The 9,122-nt window shown below is 41.0% G+C and overlaps 1 non-coding gene across 1 annotated transcript; it reads right to left on the reverse strand.

Annotated features, from left to right (window-relative positions):
* Positions 1-1,259: 1,259 nt before the first annotated feature.
* Positions 1,260-1,367, reverse strand: LOC130956723 (small nucleolar RNA R71). Its single transcript, XR_009077195.1, has one exon. It is a non-coding gene; the product is annotated as a small nucleolar RNA R71 (small nucleolar RNA).
* Positions 1,368-9,122: the final 7,755 nt, after the last annotated feature.

A 9,122-nucleotide genomic window follows, 5' to 3' on the forward strand; every position in this document is an offset into this window, starting at 1 on the left:
CCCAAAAGGGTAGTAGTTTGGACGTTAAACGCCAGAATGTGCACCATTCTGGGCGTTTAACGCCAGGATGGCACAAGGGGGAGGATTTTGTTTTCAAAATAAATTTTTTTCAAGTTTTCAAAGTTTTTCAAAATCAAATCTTTTTCAAATCATATCTTTTCAATCAAATGTTTTCAAAATCAATTTCTTTCCTTTTTCAAAGATACTTACTAACAATTAATGATTTGATTGAACATTTTTTGCCTTTTCTGTTGAGGAAGGTTTTATGTTTGAATCATATCTTTTCTTGTTAGGCAAGTCATTAATTTTTAAAATCATATCTTTTCAAATTGTTTTCAAATCAAATCTTTTTAAAATGTTTTTCAAATCATATCATCTCAATCACATCTTTTTAAAACTAATCATATCTTTTTAATCACATCTTTTTCAAAAATTACTTGATTTCTTTTCCACTCTTATTTTCGAAAATCAATTAAGTGTTTTTCAAAATGTTTTCAAAATCTTTTACTTAATTTTCGAAAATTACTTCCCTTCTTCTCACATCCTTCTATTTATGGACTAACACTATCCCTTAATGCAAAATTCGAACTCCATCTTCTTGGACAAGTTCGAATTTTCTACTTCTGTTTTCTACCTTTCTTTTCCTCTGACAATTAAAGGAATCTCTATACTGTGACATAGAGGATTCCACATTTTCTTGTTCTATTCTCTTTCTTATGAGCAAGAGCAAAGACAAAGGTATTCTTGTTGAGGCAGATCCTGAACCTGAAAGGACCTTGAAGAGAAAGCTAAGAGAAGCCAAAGCACAACTTTCTTTAGAGGACCTGACCGAATTCTTCAAAGAAGAAGAACACATGGCAGCCGAAAACAACAATAATGCCAACAATGCAAGGAAGGTGCTGGGTGACTTTACTGCACCTACTCCCGACTTCTATGGGAGAAGCATCTCTATCCCTGCCATTAGAGCAAACAACTTTGAGCTTAAGCCTCAATTAGTTTCTCTAATGCAACAGAATTGCAAGTTCCATGGACTTCCATTGGAAGATCCTCATCAGTTCTTAGCTGAGTTCTTGCAAATCTGTGACACAGTCAAGACTAATGGGGTTGACCCTGAGGTCTACAGACTGATGCTATTCCCTTTTGCTGTAAGAGACAGAGCTAGAATATGGTTGGGCTCTCAACCTAAAGAAAGCCTGGGCTTTTGGGAAAAGCTAGTCAATGCCTTCTTGGCAAAGTTCTTTCCACCACAAAGATGGAGTAAGCTTAGAGTGGAAGTCCAAACCTTCAGACAGAAGGATGGAGAATCCCTCTATGAAGCTTGGGAAGGATACAAACAATTAATCAGAAAATGTCCTTCTGACATGCTTTCTGAATGGAGCATCATAGGTATTTTCTATGATGGTCTCTCTGAACTATCTAAGATGTCCTTGGATAGCTCTGCTGGAGGATCTCTTCATCTGAAGAAGACACCTACAGAATCTCAAGAGCTCATTGAAATGGTTGCAAATAACCAATTCATGTACACTTCTGAAAGGAATCCTGTGAATAATGGGACTAGTCAGAAGAATGGAGTTCTTGAGATTGACACTCTGAACGCCATTTTGGCTCAGAATAAAATATTGACTCAACAAGTCAATTTGATTTCTCAAAGTCTGTCTGGAATGCAAAATGCACCAAACAGTACTAAGGATGCTTCATCTGAGGAAGAAGCTTATGATCCTGAGAACCCTTCAATGGAAGAGGTGAATTACCTAGGAGAACCCTATGGAAACACCTATAATCCTTCATGGAGAAATCACCCAAATCTCTCATGGAAGAATCAAGAGAGACCTCAACAAGGTTTCAATAACAATGGTGGAAGAAACAGGTTTAACAATGGCAAGCCTTTTCCATCATCTTCTCAGCAACAGACAGAGAGTTCTAAGCAGAATACCTCTGACTTAGCAACAATGGTCTCTGATCTAATCAAAACCACTCAAAGTTTCATGAATGAAACAAGGTCCTCCATCAGAAATTTGGAAGGCACAAGTGGGACAGCTGAGTAAGAAAATTACTGAACTCCCTCAAAGTACTCTTCCAAGCAATATAGAAGAAAATCCAAAAGGAGAGTGCAAAGCCATAACCATGGCCGAATATGGAGAGGAAAGAGAGGAGGTGGACGCCACTGAGGAAGACCTCAATAGGCGTGCACCAACCTCCTCTGAGTTCCCCAATGAGGAACCATGAGAATCTGAGGCTCAAAATGAGACCATAGAGATTCCATTGGAATTACTTCTGCCATTCATGAGCTCTGATGAGTATTCTTCCTCTGAAGAGGATGAGTATGTCACTGAAGAGCAAGTTGCTAAATATCTTGGAGCAATCATGAAGCTAAATGACAAGTTATTTGGAAATGAGACTTGGGAAGATGAACCTCCCTTGCTCACCAAAGAACTGGATGACTTGTCTAGGCAAAAATTACCTTAAAAGAGACAAGATCCTGGGAAGTTTTCCATACTTTGCACCATAGGCACCATGACCTTCAAGAAGGCCCTGTGTGACTTAGGGTCAAGTGTGAACCTCATGCCTCTCTCTGTAATGGAGAAGCTAGGGATCTTTGAGGTACAAGCTGCAAGAATCTCATTGGAGATGGCAGACAACTCAAGAAAACAAGCTCATGGACTTGTAGAGAATGTTTTGGTAAAAGTTGAAGACCATTACATTCCTACTGATTTCATAGTCCTAGAGACTGGAAAGTGCATGGATGAATCCATCATCCTTGGCAGACCCTTCCTAGCCACAGCAAAGGCTGTGATTGATGTTGATGGAGGTGAACTGATCATTCAAGTGAATAAAGAATCCTATGTGTTTAAGGCTCAAGGATATCCCTCTGTCACCATGGAGAGGAAGCTTGAAGAGCTTCCCTCAAATCAGAGACAAATAGAGCCCCCACAGTCAAACTCTAAGTTTGGTGTTGGGAGGCCACAACCAAACTCTAAGTTTGGTGTTGAACCCCCACATTCAAACTCTAAGTTTGGTGTTGGGAGGTTCCAACATTGCTCTGATCATTTATGAGGCTCCATGAGAGTCCTCTGTCAAGCTACTGACATTAAAGAAGCGCTCGTTGGGAGGCAACCCAATGTTTTATAATTAACTATTTCCTTTTGTTATTTTATCTTTTTTGTAGGTTGATGATCATAAGAAGTCACAAAATCAATGAAAAAAGCAAAAACAGAATGAAAAACAGGAAGAAAAACAGCACACCCTGGAGGAAGAACTCACTGGCGTTTAAACGCCAGTGAGGATAGCAGTTGGGCGTTTAACGCCCAGTCTGGCACCATTCTGGGCGTTTAACGCCAGAAAGGGGCACCAGACTGGCGTTAAACGCCAGAGAAGGGCAAGAACCTGGCGTTAAACGCCAGGAATGGGCACCAGCCCGGCGTTTAACGCCAGAATTGGCTCAAAACGTGATTTTTGATGCCATTTGGTGCAGGGATGACTTTTCCTTGACACCTCAGGATCTGTGGACCCCACAGGATCCCCAAACAACCCCACCACTCTCTCTTCTTCTTCACCCATTCACCAATCACCTCAACATCTCTTTCTCTTCACCACTCACATCCATCCTTCATAAAACACCACTTCTTCCCCTCTTTGGCCGAACACAAAGCCACTCCCTTCTTCCTCATTTCTTCTTCTTTTACTCTCTTCTTTCTTCTTTTGCTCGAGGACGAGCAAACCTTTTAAGTTTGGTGTGGTAAAAGCATTGCTTTTTGTTTTTCCATAACCATTTATGGCATCCAAAGCCGGTTCAACTGAGAAGGCATGACCTCAAGCCCATCACTAAGAAGAAGATGGAGCAAACAAGAAATCCCTGAGATACCTCAAGGGATGCACTTTCCTCCACAAGACTATTGGGAGCAAGTAAACACCTCCCTAGGAGAATTAAGTTCCAACATGGGACAACTAAGGGTGGAGCACCAAGAACATGCCATCCTCCTCCATGAAATTAGAGAAGATCAAAGAATCATGAGAGAGGAGCAACAAAGACAAGGAAGAGACATTGAGAAGCTCAAGCACTCCATAGGATCTTCAAGAGAAAGAAAGAGCCGCCATCACTAAGGTGGACCCGTTCTTTAATCTCCTTGTTCTTTATTTTTTTGTTTTTTGACTTTTTCATGCTTATGTTTATCCATGTTTGTGTCTTATGATCATTAGTGTCTTAGTGTCTATGCCTTAAAGCTATGAATATGAATCCATCACCTTTCTTAAATGAAGACTGTTTTTAATCACAAAAGAACAAGAAGTACAGGATTTCAAATTCATCTTTAAAACTAGCTTAATTAGTTTGATGTGGTGGCAATACTTGTTGTTTTCTGAATGTATGCTTAAACAGTGCATATGTCTTTTGAATTTGTGGTTCATGAATGTTAAAATTGTTGCCTCTTGAAAGAATGATGAAAAAGGAGACATGTTACTGAGGATCTGAAAAATCATAAAAATGATTCTTGAAGCAAGAAAAAGCAGTGAATACAAAAAAAAAATACAAAAAAAAAAGAGAAAAAGAAGGAGAAAAACGAAAAAAAAGGGAGAAAGAGAAAAAGAAAGAAAAAAGAAAGAAATAAAGTTGTGATCCAAGGCAATAAGAGTGTGCTTAAGAACCCTGGACACCTCTAATTGGGGACTTTAGCAAAGCTGAGTCACAATCTGAAAAGGTTCACCCAATTATGTGTCTGTGGCATGTATGTGTCCGGTGGTAATACTGGAAGACAGAGTGCTTTGGGCCACGGCCAAGACTCAATAAGTAGCTGTGTTCAAGAATCATCATACTTAACTAGGAGAATCAATAACACTATCTGGATTCTGAGTTCCTAAAGAAGCCAATCATTCTGAATTTCAAAGGATAAAGTGAGATGCCAAAACTGTTCGGAGGCAAAAAGCTACTAGTCCCGCTCATCTAATTTGGAGCTTAGTTTCATTGATAATTTGGAGTCTATAGTATATTCTCTTCTTTTTATCTTATTTGATTTTCAGTTGCTTGGGGACAAGCAACAATTTAAGTTTGTTGTTGTGATGAGCGGATAATTTGTACGCTTTTTGGCATTGTTTTTAGTATGTTTTTAGTAGTTTTAGTTGAGTTTTTATTATATTTTATTAGTTTTAGTTAAAATTCACTTTTCTGGACTTTACTATGAGTTTGTGTGTTTTTCTGTGATTTCAGGTATTTTCTGGCTGAAATTGAGGGACCTGAGCAAAAATCTGATTCAGAGACCAAAAAGGACTGCAGATGCTGTTGGATTCTGACCTCCCTGCACTCGAAGTGGATTTTTTGGAGCTACAGAAGCCCAATTGGCGCGCTCTCAAAGGCGTTGGAAAGTAGACATCCTGGGCTTTCCAGCAATATATAATAGTCCATACTTTGCCCAAGATTTGATGGCCCAAACCGGCGCTCAAAGTCACCTACAGAAATTCCAGCGTTAAACGCTGGAACTGGCATAAAATTTGGAGTTAAACGCCCAAACTGGCATGAAAGCTGGTGTTTAACTCGAGAAAAGGTCTCTACACGAAATTCCTTCATTGCTCAGCCCAAGCACACACCAAGTGGGCCCGGAAGTGGATTTTTATGTCATTTACTCATCTTTGTACACCTTAGGCTACTAGTTTTCTATAAGTAGGACCTTTTGCTATTGTATTAGACATCTTGGTAGCTATCTTCTAGTTTTATGCTATCTTAGATCATTGGGAGGCTGGCCATTCCGCCATGCCTAGACCTTGTTCTTATGTATTTTCAACGGTGGAGTTTCTACACACCATAGATTAAGGTGTGGAGCTCTGCTGTACCTCGAGTATTAATGCAATTACTATTGTTCTTCTATTCAATTCCGCTTGTTCTTTGTCCAAGATATCACTTGTTCTTCAACTTGATGAATGTGATGATCCGTGACACTCATCATCATTCTCACCTATGAACAAGGTGACTGACAACCATTCTTGTTCTACAAGCATCTGAGGCTTAGTGAATATCTCTTGGATTCTTTAACCGAAATCCTCGTGGTATAGGCAGGACCTGATGGCGGCATTCAAGAGAATCCGGAAGGTCTAAACCTTGTCTGTGGTATTCTGAGTAGGATTCAATGATTGAATGACTGTGACGTGCTTCAAACTCTAACCTGCTGGGCGTTAGTGACAGACGCAAAAGAGGGATTCTATTCCAGTAGGAGCGGGAACCGAACCGGTGATTGGCCGTACTGTGACAGAGTGCATGAGCATTAGCTTTCACTGCGAGGATGGGAGGTAGCCACTGACAACGGTGAAACCCTACACGAGCTTGCCATGGAAAGGAGTAAGAAGGATTGGATGAAGGCAGTAGGAAAGCAGAGAGACGGAAGGGAAGGCATCTTCATACGCTTGTCTGAAGCTCCTACACCAATGATAGACATAAGTATCACTATCTTTATTTTCTATGTTATTTTCGTTCATCATCATATACAATTGAGTTTGCCTGACTAAGATTTACAAGATGACCATAGCTTGCTTCAATGCTAACAATCTCCGTGGGATCGACCCTTACTCACGTAAGGTATTACTTGGACGACCCAGTGCACTTGCTGGTTAGTTGTGCGAAGTTATGTAATGCCATGGAATTGAACTACCAAGTTCTTGGAGTTCATGACCGGGGATTATGAGAGTTGTGAAAAGTATTGTTCACAATTTCGCGCACCACTCGTCCTCGAGCAAAAGAAGAAAGAAGAGAGTAGAAGAAGAAGAAATGAGGAAGAAGGGAGTGGCTTATGTATTCGGCCATTATGGGTGGGTTTGGGAGGGAAAGTGGTTTGAATTTGAAGGGTGAGGTTGGTGGGGTTTTATGAAGGATGGATGTGAGTGGTGAAGAGAAAGATGGGATTTGATAGGGGAAGGGTTTTTGGGGAAGAGGTATTGAGGTGATTGGTGAATGGGTGAAGAAAAGAGAGAGTGGTGGGGTTGGTGGGGATCTTGTGGGGTCCACAGATCATGTGGTGTCAAGGAAAAGTCATCCCTGCACCAAATGGCATTCAAAATCACGTTTTGAGCCATTTCTGGCGTTAAACGCCGGGCTGGTGCCCATTCCTGGCGTTTAACGCCAGGTTCTTGCCCTTTTCTGGCGTTTAACGCCAGTCTGGTGCCCCTTTCTGGCGTTAAACGCCCAGAATGGTGCCAGACTGGGCGTTAAACGCCCAACTGCTAGCCTCACTGGCGTTTAAACGCCAGTGAGTTCTTCCTCCAGGGTGTGCTATTTTTCTTCCTGTTTTTCATTCTGTTTTTGCTTTTTCAATTGATTTTGTGACTTCTTATGATCATCAACCTACAAAAAACATAAAATAACAAAAGAGAAATAGATAAAATATAACATTGGGTTGCCTCCCAATAAGCGCTTCTTTAATGTTAGTAGCTTGACAGAGGGCTCTCATGGAGCCTCACAGATACTCAGAGCAATGTTGGAACCTCCCAACACCAAACTTAGAGTTTGAATGTGGGGGTTCAACACCAAACTTAGAGTTTGGTTGTGGCCTCCCAACACCAAACTTAGAGTTTGACTGTGGGGGCTCTGTTTGTCTCTGATTTGAGAGAAGCTCTTCATGCTTCTTCTCCATGATGACAGAGGGATATCCTTGAGCCTTAAACACATAGGATTTTTCATTCACTTGAATGATCAGTTCACCTCCATCAACATCAATCACAGCCTTTGCTGTGGCTAGGAAGGGTCTGCCAAGGATGATGGATTCATCCATGCACTTCCCAGTCTCTAGGACTATGAAATCAGTAGGGATGTAATGGTCTTCAACTTTCACCACAACATTCTCTACAAGTCCATGAGCTTGTTTTCTTGAGTTGTCTGCCATCTCCAGTGAGATTCTTGCAGCTTGTACCTCAAAGATCCCTAGCTCCTCCATTACAGAGAGAGGCATGAGGTTTACACTTGACCCTAAGTCACACAGAGCCTTCTTGAAGGTCATGGTGCCTATGGTGCAAGGTATGGAAAACTTCCCAGGATCTTGTCTCTTTTGAGGTAATTTCTGCCTAGACAAGTCATCCAGTTCTTTGGTGAGCAAAGGAGGTTCATTCTCCTAAGCCTCATTTCCAAATAACTTGTCATTTAGCTTCATGATTGCTCCAAGGTATTTAGCAACTTGCTCTTCAGTGACATACTCATCCTCTTCAGAGGAAGAATATTCATCAGAGCTCATGAATGGCAGAAGTAAGTCTAATGGAATCTCTATGGTCTCATTTTGAGCCTCAGATTCCCATGGTTCCTCATTGGGAAACTCAGTGGAGGTCAGTGCACGCCCATTGAGGCCTTCCTCAGTGGCGTTCACTTCCCCTCCTTCCTCTCCAAATTCGGCCATGGTTATGGCTTTGCACTCTCCTTTTGGATTTTCTTCTGTATTGCTTGGAAGAGTACTTGGAGGGAGTTCAGTAATTTTCTTACTCAGCTGTCCCACTTGTGCCTCCAAATTCCTAATGGAAGACCTTGTCTCAGTCATGAAACTTTGAGTGGTTTTGATTAGATCAGAGACCATGGTTGCTAAGTCAGAGGGGTTCTGCTTAGAATTCTCTGTCTGTTGCTGAGAAGATGATGGAAAAGGCTTGCCATTGCTAAACCTGTTTCTTCCACCATTATTGTTATTGAAACCTTGTTGAGGTTTCTCTTGATTCTTCCATGAGAAATTTGGGTGATTTCTCTATGAAGAATTATAGGTGTTTCCATAGGGTTCTCCTAGGTAATTCACCTCTTCCATTGAAGGGTTCTCAGGATCATAAGCTTCTTCTTCAGATGAAGCATCCTTAGTACTGCTTGGTGCATTTTGCATTCCAGACAGACTTTGAGAAATCAAATTGACTTGTTGAGTCAATATTTTGTTCTGAGCCAATATGGCATTCAGTGTATCAATTTCAAGAACTCCTTTCCTCTGATTTGTCCCATTGTTCACAGGATTCCTTTCAGAAGTGTACATGAATTGGTTATTTGCAACCATTTCAATGAGCTCTTGAGCTTCTGTAGGCGTCTTCTTCAGATGAAGAGATCCTCCAGCAGAGCTATCCAAAGACATCTTGGATAGTTCAGAGAGACCATCATAGAAAATACCTATGATGCTCCATTCAGA

The sequence above is a fragment of the Arachis stenosperma genome, chromosome 1, assembly GCF_014773155.1.
Source record: "Arachis stenosperma cultivar V10309 chromosome 1, arast.V10309.gnm1.PFL2, whole genome shotgun sequence".
In the NCBI taxonomy this organism is placed as follows: domain Eukaryota; kingdom Viridiplantae; phylum Streptophyta; class Magnoliopsida; order Fabales; family Fabaceae; genus Arachis; species Arachis stenosperma.